The sequence below is a fragment of the Rhyacophila brunnea genome, unplaced genomic scaffold (genome assembly GCF_057557595.1).
Source record: "Rhyacophila brunnea isolate RB1 unplaced genomic scaffold, BYU_Rbru_1.0 scaffold_15, whole genome shotgun sequence".
Classification (NCBI taxonomy): Eukaryota; Metazoa; Arthropoda; class Insecta; order Trichoptera; family Rhyacophilidae; genus Rhyacophila; species Rhyacophila brunnea.
In genome coordinates this window covers 16,709,652-16,725,960 of record NW_028232806.1, presented here as the reverse complement: position 1 = coordinate 16,725,960, position 16,309 = coordinate 16,709,652, and the positions used below count along the sequence as shown (strand labels likewise).

The window sequence follows — 16,309 nt, the reverse complement described above, 5'->3', positions numbered from 1 at the left end:
TGTATGCCCTACTTCCAGATATTTGTGTTCTATGATAAGATTATTCTTCATACTGATGTCGAGTAGTGCGTTTGATAATTTTACATTCCTATTTTGATACGCACAACCATCGCTCCATATTATAACTTTTTGCGGTACCAGATGGCCGATTTCCTTCAAGATAAATTTAGTAGCTATAGTGCAAAAGACGTCACTTTCAAGCCCCCCAGCTCCCTCATGCCATACATAACACGAGACGTCCTTCGTGGCTTGGTTATAATAGACTTGGTTGTGTACTTTTAATTTTGTTTTATAATAATTTGCTGAAGCATTTAAACGAGGCGAAAGAAGAACAGCTTGCAAATCGACTGTGTAACATCTGATGTTTTCATTTTTCAGAGCTAAGGATTTATCAGACTCTTTTTCCGCATTAGCATCGTTCTTTTTTTTAATGTGTTTCTGAAAACTTTCTTCGTCGAGTGTCCCGTTTTTGTGCAAAGTGCACTCATTGCACTGATCTTTTTTTGGCGTGTAAATGTCTAGATTCAATTTTGGCGAAAGAAGAACAGCTTGCAAATCGACTGTGTAACATCTGATGTTTTCATTTTTCAGAGCTAAGGATTTATCAGACTCTTTTTCCGCATTAGCATCGTTCTTTTTTTTAATGTGTTTCTGAAAACTTTCTTCGTCGAGTGTCCCGTTTTTGTGCAAAGTGCACTCATTGCACTGATCTTTTTTTGGCGTGTAAATGTCTAGATTCAATTTTTTATAAGTATTTTGAAATGTACCCCATGATACTTTTCTTTTATTTTCAGAAGCACATTTTTCTAGATATAAGCGATGCATGTCTCGAAAACTGTAAAAAATTGGCTCCAGGTATAACTTACTTGAAGAGGATCGACAATAGTGCGATTCAACTTTTGGCAGAGAGTTAAACCAGGTCTCTAACTCTTCTGAAATAGTTAGTGTTGCATCTTTCTGTTTATTTAAATTCGTTTCAGATGACTGCGGCTCTTCAACCTTCGAGGTCCATAATTTTAAGCATTTTTCCCCTATACTTAAAGTGTTTAAAAAAAATTTTTTGCAAACTTGTTTTTTAATTATATTTTCAGTTATTTCTTCAGTTTCTTCATTTTTTGCTGTAAAATAAAAGCGAAAGCTTTGTTTTCTTCTTGAGTTTTCACTGGCGATTCTTCTGTATTTTGGGGTGGTTTGCAAAACGTTTTCGGTGACAAATGTTTTTTTGGAATCCCAACTTGTTTTTTTCCAAAAATTTGTGAATATCACGGTGCGTTGTTTATCACTAATTGTATCGCACTTAAAGGCTGTTTTTGGCCCACCCTTTTGAGGACGCACATTATGCCCACCACAACGTGGACCTATGGTCTTAGATTTTTTTTTAGACGTTTGTCTATACTTGCCGGACTCTTCACTCTTCTCAAAACCCACATAAGACTTGCCTAGCAATCGCAGTTGAGAGTTTTTTTGCCTCTTCCACAGTTTACAATTAATGCTTTGCCCTTTTCGTTTTCTTTGATTGACTTGCTCATTAGGTTCATCACCATGGGTGTCAGACTGCATAGCAAACTCCTCTAAATCTTCTGATGAGCTTGATTGATTAGCTTCAGGTTGATACAGATCTTCAGAGTCACTACTGCTGTCAGATAGTGAATGTTCAGGGCCACTTAGATGTTCAGCCATCGTCATATCATAATTTATATTTTGTCTCAGGGCTGATTGTGTTGATACAGTGTTCTCTGCTATCTCTATGTCCGAAGGTTGCTTCAACAATGATTCTGCTTGTTCTAAAATTGGAGTTTCAACAGTCAAAGTATTATTAACTTCAGCAAAATCGAGTTCTATTTCTGAGCCAATATTTTGAAAAATTTCTTCTAATGGATGCTTTAAGAGTTCAATTTCCGCCGCATTCCCAGGTTCAACTTGTAACGCCACATCGTCAGTGGTTCCTACGACTCCACAGGTTACTTGAGGTCCTGAAGAAAATAATGATTTTTAAATTTGATAATCGTTCATGCTCCTCAGCAAAATGTCATCTCCACTCCACACCGTATTGTTTTATGACGAGATAAACTTATTTATTCTTACCGTTATTCTTAGATGAAGTAATTTTGCTGACTGCTAAAGATACCAAGTACCGCCCACGACTTCCATTAATCATTTTGATAGCTTTTTGGTAATCTGGAACAGATGCAATTGATCGTATGTCAAAACCGATGCTCGGAATTCCCTGATGCAAAAGGTTCTATGTCAAAGATTCGTGTACCAAATTTCTATTTAATTAATAATAATTGCATTATTATATAACTAATTTTTACTCTAAATAAACAGTGTCTTATTAAAACTGTCGATCTTGAACAAATAATTACTTTGGCAATAATAAATAAATGAGACAAAAAGTAAGGTTAGTATCTCTAGAAAGAATCTTGAAAAATTTACTAAAATTAACAACAGTAATGTAATTATAAAGTAGATTTAAATAAAACAGTGGTTAGAAAATTACTTACATCAAATTATTTGATGAATTCTTGAATATAACGTCAAGAACGAGGAATAGAAACAAACAAAAACATTACTGTCATGATGAGGTTTGACATACAACTGTTTGGCTTGACCAATATCAATGACGTGTCGATTCGTCTTTTTGCAAGTGTTGAAATAGTCGACTTCTTATTGGTTCAACGACATAAGAGCTATTCGAGGTCGTGTAGATGACTGAGCTGATCACTATGGCGCAATAAAACAGTTTTGAGATTTTTTTGACATACGACCTATTGCATTTACCACGACGATATGTCCAAGTGTACATAATTTCGTTGTAATAGAGTTTTGTTTGACAAAAGTGCATCAGACTGCCATTTTTATGCTTTCTCTATAGGCACTATCCAACCTATTTGGGTATATGTCGCTGATTCAAACAGCACTGCAGTATTAATTCACGCTACAGCGAATTGAGAATAGAGGTAGGTATAAGTCACATAACACTGTTTTCTTAACAGCTTTCTGTATATTTCTTTACATATACCATATTAAAATATCGAAAAAGGGTATAAGAAATTTTTTTTCATGCCTTGTGTTTATTATCCTGCATAGAATGATCGAAATTTTAGACATCTGCATACTTAACACATTTTCGGATTTTTGATGACATACCTATACCACTTCTCCTGCTTGCCACGGATTTGACCTACTATTTTTTCCCCCTAAAACTATGATAATGGCTTTAGAATATTCTGCATTTTTGTCCTGGCAGAAAACACTAAATAACACTTCATAATCAGTACCGCTGAAAAAGACAAAATGTGTCCTGGCAAAAAACACTAACTCGTTTTTTTATAAAAAAAATAAGAAAAACATAAAAAAAGAAAATTTTATTTTATTTTCTACTTTAACCTTCTTATTTAATAAACAGTCTTTATTTTAGTCATCTTTTTTACGATTACTTAATAAACTCACATGATAGACCAGCGATTTCCAAACTAGGAAGCGCGCGGAGGAGGAGGGTTGCAAAGGGAGGCACGAAAAGTTTAACACAAATATAGCCACAGATTTGCAGTTTGCAAATGCATATTTTATAAAACGGCCGCTAGTTACAAACTACATAAAAATAGTCATATAAAAGGTTGTTTGCAAACCTGTCTGAAGATATGGAGACTAATTTTATAATACTTCATTTATATAATTTTCACCTATTTATTACTAAGCTTAAAATAATATTCATATTGCATATATGGCGATATTACATATTACAAATTGAATTAATAGGCATTTCCATGTAGGTATCAAGTCATAGCTAACTTTGTAGGTCAATGACCGCGACAATAATCTTTGCCTAGGAATCTTACCAGGATGCGGAAACTCGCATTGTCATTGCAGGAGCAAATGACAAGCATCCGAGATAAAAATCGCCGTTATCGACAGCCGCGACTCACGCCCACGGGTAAAGAACCACGGCCGGCGATTCAACAGCCGCTCACGAAGCCGTACAAGTGGACGTTCATCCAGTCGCAACAGAGAAGATACCCAAGGCAAATGCTGGTACCACCATATGTTCGGAGCAGCCGCACAGAAGTGCAGATAACCCTGCAGCCATCAAGAGTGGAACGCTCCGGGCATTCACTGATAGCGGCCAGCGAATACAGCCCAATGCCAAGCCGCCTATTTGTCACCGACCGCAACACGAATATACAGTTTCTAGTCGACACAGGCGCCGATCTCTGTGTGTACCCACGTCTTACAAAAACGACATACGAGCTGTCAGCGGCGAACGGTACGGTAATCGCTATACGGGAACCTTCCGTTGAGATTAAACTTGGGCCTACGACGAGACTTCACATGGAGGTTCGTCATTGCCGATGTTAGTAAGCCCATCATTGGAATTGATTTTTTAATCCATTTTGGATTGTTAGTCGACGCCAAGAATAGACGTCTGTTAGACCAAACCACTCATCTCACCATTTCCGGAAACCGCAGTACGGGAGAGGTCCTGTCGATCAAAACTGTTTCAGGCAGGTCTGCGTATCATGACCTGTTGCAACAGTTTCCAGATATCACACGTCCCGATGGCACAGTCAAAACGCCGCATCACACAACGAAACATCATATCAATACAACACCGGGACCACCAGTGGCTGCGCGCCCAAGGCGACTCGCTCCGGACAAACTACAGATTGCGAAGAGGGAGTTTCAAGATAGGTATGATGAGACTTGGGATCGCTCGACCATCAAGTAGCAGTTGGGCATCGCCGTTACACCTGGTCGCCAAATCGAACGAACAATGGCGTCCGTGTGGTGACTACCGAGGTCTGAACGCCAGATCGGTATCTGGTACGTCACATCCAAGATTTTGCCCAAGCGCTCCGCGGGAGGAAGGTATTCTCCACCATCGACCTGGTCCGAGCATACAATCAAATCCCAGTCGCCGAAGAAGACATACCGAAGACTGCCATTACGACACCCTTTGGCCTCTTCGAGTTTCCATATATGACGCTTAGTCTCCGTAACGCGGCGCAAACCTTCCAAAGATTCATCGACGAAGTACTACAAGGCATGGACTTCTGCTATGCCTACATCGATGACATCTTGATCGCTTCAAGCTCAGAAGAGGAACACCTCCAACACCTGCAAACGCTCTTTACACGTTTGCAGGAGTACGGAGTCGTGGTGAACTCGAGGAAATGCGACTTCGGCACCTCAACGGTCAAGTTCCTCGGATACCTCGTATCTTCGGATGGCATCTGTCCACTACCCTACAAGGTAGAATTCATTCGGGAGTACAGCCGTCCAGAGAATATCAAAGGCCTACGCCGGTTTTTGGGTATTTTGAACTTCTATAGAAGGTTCATACCCAATACTGCAGGTACTCAAGCACCTCTGCACACACTTCTCCAGAGCAACATGAAAGGCAAGCAGCCTATTCCATGGACTCACGAGACCATCAGAGCATTTGAAGCATGCAAGAAAAGTTTGGCTGACGCAACACTGCTAGCTCATCCGAAAAATGATGCATCGCTAGCTATCATCAGTGACGCCTCAGACACCGCTGTTGGCGCAGCATTCCACCAATTGGTCGACGATCAATGGGAACCACTTGCGTTGTTCTCCAAAAAACTCAGCCCAGCCGAGCAGAAGTATGGAGCTTACGACCGTGAACTTCTAGCGATCTACATGGCAGTCAAGTATTTCCGACACATGGTAGAAGCCCGATCATTCGTCATATACACGGACCACACGCCCATCACTTTTGCTTTCAGGCAGAAAGCCGAGAAGTGTTCTCCACGACAGTTTCGGCATTTAGACTTCATCGGACAATTTTACACCGACATCCGTCACATCTCTGGCAAGGACAACGTTGTTGCTGACGCCCTAGAGTGTCTAGAGTCTAGAGTGGAAGCGATTGCCGAAAATCCACTCGATTACGCAAGCCTGGCAGCTAATCAACAAAAAGATGAAGAGCTGAAGATGTTCCTACGCGACGGATCCTCCTTACAACTGAAACAGGTGGAGATTCCGGAAGTTAACGTAGCTATCTTTTGTGACGTGTCTACTGCATACACAAAACCTTTCATCACCAAGCCGTTCCGTGAAGCTGCATTCAACGCAATACACCGACTTTCACATCCTGGCATTACCGCGACCACAAAACTCGCAACACAGCGTTTCGTGTGGCCTTCTATCGAAAAGGACTGCAAGCGATGGGCTCGCAGTTGCATTCAATGTCAGAAAAAATAAAGTTACACGCCATGTCTCAGCACCATTAAGCGCGTTTGTGCCACCGTCAACTCGATTTGAGCACGTCCACATCGACATTGTCATCCTACCACCGTCGGAGGGATATCGATACTGCTTAACATGTGTCGACCGCTTTACTAGATGGCCAGAAGCCTTCCCGTTGAAAGACCAAGAAGCAGAGACTGTGGCACGAGCATTTTACTCTGGATGGATCACGCGGTTTGGAACTCCAGTCCGAATCACCACGGACCAATGAAGACAGTTTGAGTCACAGCTGTTCAGACAACTAAATCGTCTGGTAGGTACAACTCACATTCACACCACCGCGTACCATCCCGCAGCAAATGGCATGGTCGAGAGGTTACATCGTCAAATGAAAGCAGCCATCAAATGCCATCAAAACACGCGTAGGACAGAGACACTACCCACAGTCTTGATGGGAATCAGGGCAGCTTGGCGAGAAGATCTCAAAACTACCTCAGCCGAGCTGGTCTATGGCAAACCTCTACGGTTACCGGGCGAATTCTTAGGGTCAAAGCAACCCAACGACTGCGAACCAGCCAATTTCGTCAAATATCTCCGACAACATTTTTATGAGTTGCAACCCGCCAAAACAACGCACCACGGCGGAAAGCACTCATTCATGTTCAAGGATTTGGATAAGACCTCGCATGTGCTACTACGAGATGACACGGTCAAAGGACCTTTGCAGTCGCCATACACTGGCCCACACAAAGTTATCAGCCGGAATATCCGGACCTACGTCATTCAAGTTCGAGACAAGGATACCACAGTCACTGTAGACCGCCTCAGACCTGCATACATAATGGCAGAGGAGGATGATAACTTATCAAATGAGAAACCGGCACTGAACGATCCAGCACCAGAAAACATCAGCCAGCACGATTACGTCACACGTACATGCAGACGTGTACGCTTTCCTGACCGTCTAGACACTCTAGACTGCTGAAAACCACACCAAATTGCATATTCAAAAATGCTACGAAATATTAATAATACAAGTGTTTTAATCAAATAATATTTTTAGTCATTTTATTTTTATTATTATTTTGTTTTAATTAAGCTCTAAACAATTGTAATTAATTTAAGCCATCATAAATCTGTAATCATATGAGTTATATAGTAATTTATGGCGGTTGCATCATTTTTCTATAATCTAAGGTTGCATCATTATTGCTTAATGTGTTTTAAGAATTTAAAATGTAGAAAGAATCCAATGAGAATTGGATTTTTTATGAATTTCTATTATGATCGGAAAGATGCATGAAAGATCCAATCCATAACCTACGTTTTGTTGTATGTAGTACCTAAAAACAGAAATTCTCGATCATTTTTTTTTAATATTATGTAAAAATTTAGTTTTGTTGTTATCCAACAATTTTTTAAGGCTATAGGTACCCTCAGTTGAGACACGGTCTAAAAAGATCGTGGCTAGGCGATGCGCGGATTGCGGGTCGCGGGTGCAAATGACGCATGCCGAACAAAATATCACTTGTCATTTAAATCCAACATGTGTCCATTTAATGTTCTGTTTATTGTTCTATTATTATTCTTATTATACTTATACGGCCACATGGCAAAGAATTGTTCGGCGAGAAGCGCCACAGCGGCCATTGCACCGAGGAAGGACACGATAGGGCTGAATGCCCTAACATTAAGGCCCCCGGGAAAGTGCCCGGCCTGTGCCAGGCACAAGAAGCCGCACCAACATGAAGCGATTGACCCTGATTGCCCAGCGCGCTAGTACGCAATGGCACAGGAGCGTAACCGAACGGATTATTCGATTCAATGATTCGGTTCGGTCAGTTAAATGCGGGCAAAGGGAGGGCTACAACGGCGGAGCTGATCAAGACGGTTCGGGAAATGGACATCGATTTGGTCCTGGTGCAGGAGCCTTACTCCTACGGCCCCAACCTGGGGTTCAGCGGGGGGCGGAGTTTATTTATATGTAACTTATTTGGTAAACAAACCATGACAATGTTTTATTTAAAAAATATCAGAATGCTTCAACTTCTAGGACAAAGTCTAATGGACCACCATAACCTCCGATGTCATCATTATAGTTTCTTTGCAATTTAAATTATCATAAAATAATTTAGCATCTCCATCAAATACATTATTGACTTAATATCGTTAAGTTTGGCAGACAATATATGTTTTCCCTGTGCCACAGTGGAATCAAATGCTCAACATGGATTTTTACCGGCCTGCCCTTCACCATTCGCTTTAAGCAAACTTCTGCTTCGGAACTGTCCATTTTCATGAAAATATAAAAGGTTAGAGAGGAATGCAGAAACATTGTCCTTAGTTAAGATCATTTCTATTGAAAATAATACCATATTTAAAAATTCTCTTTCCTATAGTTTAGGTAAATTATTTTATAATTGTTAAACGATGACAAAAATATGACAACTGCATTTTATAAATGCAATAGGTAACTATAAATACATATTAATATTTAATTATAAAACTCTTTATGTTTCCGTTATAAGTCATTATACGTGATTCCACAGGCACCGCAAGATATTTTTTTAACATGGTAATACTAGCGTCCAGTGTCATTCTATCACCTGGCATCTTGTATTTCTGCGGGCTGGCGTATAAAAGTAAAATAATATTCTGCAAGTACATGCCAAACGAATTAACACTATCAATATTGAGATACATTGTTGAATGAATTTGAGTGTATGGACTGTTTTATAGACATGCAAATTTATTTTGACAGCAGCTGTCAGTGGTAATACAGAAGGGGGCGTGTTCATAACAAAAGTAGTCTATGGTTAAGGATTCCTTAACTCTATACTCAGGATTGTCTATAGTTAAGTCATGCTTTTCGGCGACATCCTTAGGATCGAAATCTTAAATTGTCATGCCGCTCTTGGTCTTTTTTATACAATTTTCCCTGGTTATTAGTGATCCAATGCCATAGACAAAATGTTGCCATTGCGAAAGTTATGCCGGGTCCACACTGGTAATATGTCGCGCGACAACCTCGTTAAATTTTACGATAATTACCATAATTGCTTATGAAATTTTACGATAATTATCATACTTATCGTAAAATTTAACGAGGTTGTCGCGCAATATGTTGCCAGTGTGTACTCGGCATTAGGTTCAAGAAAGATCCAAAGTTAATTGGATCTTTTATACAAAAATGTATGTCATTGGAATCAAGACCAATTATCACTGGACTCTTTTCGCAAAATGTAAAATTGAAGATTTGCATTTTGGCATTATTTTAGAAATGGATTGACGCGAAAGGAATAACTTTGCGGGCTGGATCTTTTTTGCATATACGTATGAGATATCCTCAATCGGATTATTGAATAAATTTAAAAAAGATCCAATGAGCTTTGGATCTTTTCTGCATATATACGTCCAATTATAGTTATATTTTTTTTTAAATTTAAAAAACATATTTTTTTACGAAAATTTAAAATGCATTTTATTCCGTTACTGGGTGAATAATTGCATCAGTCGATATTTAGAGATTATTCAAAATATTTTTCTTACAATGTACACATTTTTCTTAATATTTTAATTGCGTTTAAATATTAAACGAATATATTTTATTAAATAATGAGGTGGCCGTCTCGAGTGGCAAGAAATGGCATTAGGTACCCATCTTTCTTATAAGAATCCTTGATCGCCATGGACATAAGCGCTGTAAACAATATCATCGCCAATATGCCAAAATATAAAATGTTTTAAAACATATATCGTCGGTATACTGGCAGAAAGCTATAAGTCAAAAATCCTTGTTTTGAGAAAATCGACTTTTTCTAAAATCAAGAAGTTTGGAGCTCTCTATTTTTTCACCTAAATCATTATTTATTAAACCAACCACTCTATGAAATGCATTAATCATGTAAGAATTCAATTCAAGTATAAGCAAGTATTTTTTGTAATAATTATTGTTGACTTTTTGAATTTGTAAATAAAATGGTGACTTATCGTTTTCTACCAGTACACTTTTGGAGTCAATGGAGTGGCAATAGGCTAAATGTTATAGGTAGTTGGCTAGTAATATACAGGACTCCTAATTATTATAGAAATGGATTTTTTTACTTGCAATTTTATATAAATTAGAAATTTACACAGAAATAGAGGTACTTCTGTTTGACATTATTATGAAAAAATATCTACTTTGATGACTTTTTTTGTGTATCATTGGTATTTTAATTTCAAATTAAAATAGTCTTTATAATTTTTTTCATACAATCAATACCTTATTAATTATGTCAATTACGTGTATTTAGGGGAGGATAAAAATAAAAATGGGAATTACATAGTATTTTGTTAATAATTTGTTTCCAAAAATATTGAAACAAGAGTTTAAGTACCTGCCTACCTATGATCTATTTTATAAAAAAAACATATAAGTAATAGTTAATTATGTTAGCCACATTTAATTTTACACAAATTGAGATAAATTACATAAGAGTTATTCCTCTTCCACATCAGAATCAAATTCCGATGGCTCAGGTAATGACGTCCTATCCAATGAAGTTGAAGTAGGCAAATTTTAACACCACGGATGTAGTTCTGGAGGTATAATGTTAGGTACTACGATACATGGCCAACAAATCTTTATTTCTTCTTAGAAATACATAATTACGAATGACACGCGCTTTACATTCAGCAATTCGAAGCCTCCGTATCTTTGGTGCACTGCTGTCAATATTTCCTAAAATAAAATCTTATTTGTGCTCAAAACTGCCTGATGCATATAAAATCAACTGTCAATCGATGAGTAGAATGCGCGGGTGACGTACGCAATTTAGTTAAGTTGGTACAAATAGCCGAGCAGTCGCATAAATGTGTACAGCCAAAAAGATATAAGTCACGTTGACGTTTTTGTGCAGCTATAGAAATATTAAATATCTACACTCATAAAACTTTAAGTGTACTTATAGTTATTTTCCAGTAAGAAATGCGAACATAATTAACTTAATTCGTATTGACATCTTTAAATTACGAAAACAATAAATGGAATATGAATGAGCTTGTTTTTCCAGACGATAGAGCGTGTTAAAATCTATCAAGTTGCATTATTAGGTCAAAACAGCTAAATTTTGACTTAACGTTTTCTGCCAGTATACTGACGATATATAGTATTGTTTAAAAAATTATTGTAATATTAGTTTTTAAAATATTTATTATTAATATGTAATTATTATAATTACAGTGACATCTAGTTTAGATGCCTTAGGGTAATTTATAATGGAATATGATTAGAATCGATTCTAATATTACGCGAGGAGATAATTCGAATAGATGGCTCTATGAAATCACAACTTTTGATGTCATCCCCCTTAAAAGGGAGGCGTAGTAACATAAAGTTTGGAAACCACTGTGATAGACCATTTCAAACATTTGAAAAACTTCAGTCAAATTATTCAAAACTAGTATTCTTCAGTTAGTGTGTTCTGCCAGAACAGAGACGATATATTAGGTACGTAAAGTAAATTACTATTTTAATTTGACAATTGGCAGTCAAAAATGTTGGTTAATCTCAGCGCAGTGGTCTTTATTTGTGTCATTTTCATAAATTTAGGCTCTAATCTCTGGAGAACCTTTGGGATAAAAAATAAATAAATCCATTTTATTTTAATAAGTTTGTTTTTTATTAATCTTTTTACTTATGTATTCAACATTTATTTCAATTTCTATCACTATATAAATCTCAGAGTTATTATTTATAAGATCCTAAGTACACATTTCTAACAGTTAATAAAACGTTTTTGATTCCTACCATTACAATCGTATTGTATAATTAGCGTTTTTGAAAAAACATTCATAGTTTTAAATATATTTTACAAAAATTAAGAGCATTTTTAAATGACATGAACGAATTCACAGTCAATGTAGTTTTAAAAAGTAGCAAACAAGTAATTAAGATCAACGCTGCCTATATTATTAATTAATATATTAATTATATTATGTATGCAATACAAAAAATAATAAATATTTTATAATACGGAACAAACAGAAATTTTATTTTGTCTAGTTACATTTATTTAGTTGAAAAATGCATTAAATTTACAGATTGAAACAATTTACATTAATCTAGAATGTATGGAGCCTTTAAAATCTTAATAGAATATTTATTTTGTCATATTTTACACACTGTTTTCATTAATATCTAAACATTGACGAACATCGATGGCCGATTTTCAAACAAAATGGCAAAATCAACCATTTCTACTGACACAAAAAGAGATAAGACCGCATCGATATAAAATAATCAAGCCGCGTGATGAATTTTTAGACCAAGCAAACGTATCCACAAAAATGAAGAGTCTTGAAGCACTTCAATTCTAGCGTGTCGGCAAATATTTCTTGACGTACATACACTAAAAAGTTCTTGTACATACAGATATGAAAAAAACCAGAATTGAAATGAAACTTTTTCGAAACCTTAATTCGTAAATAAGGTTTTAAACTAAAAAAAATGTACTGATTTTATTTCAATTGACAAATTGCATTGATTTTGAATTATCTGCGGCAATCAATAAAAGCTCACATGAAAAATAATCATACAGCTTATGTGGAAAATTGTAGTCAATAATATAGATCCATGTTCTTTTGACAATTTTGAATCGATTGCATACATATTTAAGAAGATAAAAAACTTTGAAGGAGATTATCCCAGTTTTGTGAAACCATTCACCTGACCTATAAATGCATAGCAGGGTATAATTGGAAAGAATTTACATATTGCGGTGTCCGGCATTAAAAAAATATGTGAAAAGTTGGGTCACGTTATTGCGTGTCAAATAGGAAATGGCAGTGTTCGCCTGATGGATAAAATAAATAACGGTGTTGTTAAAATAATTTATATTTCATAACTACACTGATTCGATTTAAATTTAAAACGTGCGCACATATTTTTATCCAGAAACAGTTACATAATAGAAACATTACATTAGATGACAAACTAATTACCATTTTACGCAATACTTTTATTTGATGCGACAGCAAAGATTACAAAATAATTATTGTTAATAAATCAGCGAATCGCATACAATTTGCGTTAAAGGTTGTAGAAAAATAAGTTATTCTATGATTGTAACTTAATATTCAATAATACAAAACAATAACATAAATATTAGACAAATAATATAACATAAAAACGATTAAAACTTAACGCCCGAGTTCACAAATCATATAATAAACTCATGTAAGGGCCTGATAGTATGCAATTCACAAAACAATAAACAAAAAGAATTCATTCAAATGGGCTGCTTGTTACACCAGTCAATCCAATAGAAACAAAATGTGTTTAGTATTTGTAAGTAGGAACTATAACAGCAGTATGCCTCTCTTACAGGGGAAATTTTAATAGTATATATATATATATATATTAAGTATTTGGTAAGTATATATTATAAAGGCAAGTATTGTCGTCAGATATCAGTAACCCATTATATTATAGCCTTAAAAGTCATAGCTGCGATCTGCGGAACTACAAATCCCTTCACTTCTGTTCTTTACATGACATACAGCACTATAACATCGCAACCGAGACATGATAATTCTAGAATATACATATCATGTAGGTTTGAAAGAAAACACGTAAAACTGTAAGTATATGAAAGCTCTTCCATAGTTCTAAGAATTCTCGACTTTGTAGGTTGGTTACATACTTGCCATCAATTATAATCCAACCAATTTTCAATAAGATACTTACCAAAAATATTTAATTTTCTGCAGGTAACAAAAGTTGAATGACTTGAAACTGTGAAGCGAAACGAAATAAACTTCATTATGTAACAATAAAAAAATATTAATATTTATAATTATTCAAAGCGACAGAAGTCAATAATAATTATATATCACTAATAATAATAATACTTGTCGGTCTTGTGACGTTTTCTAGCAATTGTTTTACAGCAAATAAACACAATTGTTATGTTCAAAATGAAAGAAATTACTTTTATCATTAAAATTACGTCTGCGCTACAATTTTGTGTGGTTTTATTTGTCAGTAACTTTTGACGGCGTTAGGTATTTTCAAGCGGCATTCACATAAAACTATATAATTATCTTTTGTTCAATAAGTATGAAATCTAGTCAATGGCGTTTGATTTATAACTTTCCCAAGGAAACATCGCTAACATAATATTTCATATTAACTTAGTTAAATGTTTCACCGGTAGATGGCACTCATAACTAATTTTTTGTGAATATGTCACTTGATCCGTTGATGCATAACGTGGCCCGATCAATTTTGTTAAAATCACAATGAGAACAGACGATTTAAAATAAGGATTGCAGATCCTTCAATTACAATCAACTAAATACTCCAGACAGATGAAATAAAATGAAAATTCTTATAAATAAGACAGAGAGCTGAATAAAAATAAATCAATGGATTTCGTTTGCTTTCTTCGAGAAAATCTTATATATTAAATAGACCAAAATTAGAAGCATTCGATATTTCATAAAATTTCTGTTCAAACCATTGACGTCCGGACACACACCACATGAGGGCAGTATTTTCATATTGTCCGCGAAACAGTGATGTTTTCAGTTACATCATTTTTAATAACAAATTCCTATTGAGTACTTGTGAATGGCAGTCAGTAATGGAAAAAAATTCACAACTGATTAAAAATTAAATTGAATTAACTTCAAAACGAATGCTGTATAGTGTATACCGTACTTTTATTATCGACAATCAATATTCTGAAGATTATAGTAAATTACATACGTGCTTCCAATCACATTCAATGAAAAAATATGGAAAACTACAAATTATATTTCATACATACATAATAATATGTAGTTTTTATAAAAACAAAGTACACATTCAACAAAACAAAGAACATCACATTCTGTGTTACAAAAACAAAAATTCGTCATATAAAACTAAATCGATGTATAGATATATATAACATATTATTAATAATTAATATGTATGTATATATATTAAGAGGATATATTATATTAATATATTTTCCATACGGTGTCGTTATTCTAAATTATAATAGCACTTTCTTTGAGACTGTGCTAGGAACTTCATGAAACTCAATGAATTCAAAAGACGTATACGTAGTAGATATACGTATGATGGAACTTATAAACGAAAATATACTTAGTAATAATAAATAGTATTAATTACAAAATGCAAAACTTATATTAAAACCCTACCCCGAGTATATATAGAAAATATTTCAGAATAAACTCAGCATAAAAATAAATACACATAAGTGCCTTTTCTGAAGAAATAACTATAAAAAAAATTGGGGGGCTGGGTTTAAATATATCTGAAATGCTCAAATTACATGGAACTACACTCACCACCGACCGTCTGAATCATAAAAATGACACTTTGTATTTCAAATGATAACTAGTCTAAACTAAATAAAGTTTCTAGCGAAATGGATTTAAAGGTTGCTCAACCGGACTCAACAACTGGACGGTCAATGACCGCCTCCGAAGCCATTATGGTGCCACAATTGTTGCACTACCTGATGTTTGGTTTTATAATAATTGTCGCTCCGATACATAATAATAATAAGAAACAAAAACTAATATGCCAGTAAATGCAATCAGCCACTTGTTACATAATTATGTAAATATTATCTCCAATAATTGGCGTTAAGCGTAGTCATCAAGCAAACCAAAACATTTTTTTGTCTGCTTTTCAACAAACATAATATGTTACACGTCAATTAGAAGTAGTGCCTTGATGATTGATTTAAACGGTCAGCGTGAATTAGTAATTCATTGACACTATTCATGTAATTTAGCCGAAACTAAAACTCACAACCACATTAGTTCAATGATTTTTAGCTTTCAAGCATTTTCTCTTTTACAATTGTATTACATATTGAGATTCTATGAATCAATAAATTAAAAATAGATTTTCATCATCTAAAATATTTATTTGATAAAAGGTTGAATTCGTAATTATTATGATTCGATTATTGTTGAATAAAAGTGAAAATGTGCTCCCCATACATAGCACTGTGAGAAAGTAATATAATAAATAAATACAGCACGTTAATACACATTTTATTTCAATACGGACTGTCGCTAATTCGTATACACT

General features: G+C 35.3%; 1 long non-coding RNA gene across 1 annotated transcript; it reads right to left on the bottom strand.

Moving 5' to 3' along the window:
• Positions 1–301: 301 nt before the first annotated feature.
• LOC147074961 (uncharacterized) lies at positions 302–2,627 on the bottom strand. Its single transcript, XR_015070055.1, has 3 exons — positions 2,505–2,627; positions 2,086–2,178; positions 302–1,973 (listed from the first exon to the last, which is right to left on the bottom strand). It is a non-coding gene; the product is annotated as an uncharacterized LOC147074961 (long non-coding RNA).
• Between the last annotated feature and the right edge of the window lie 13,682 nt (positions 2,628–16,309).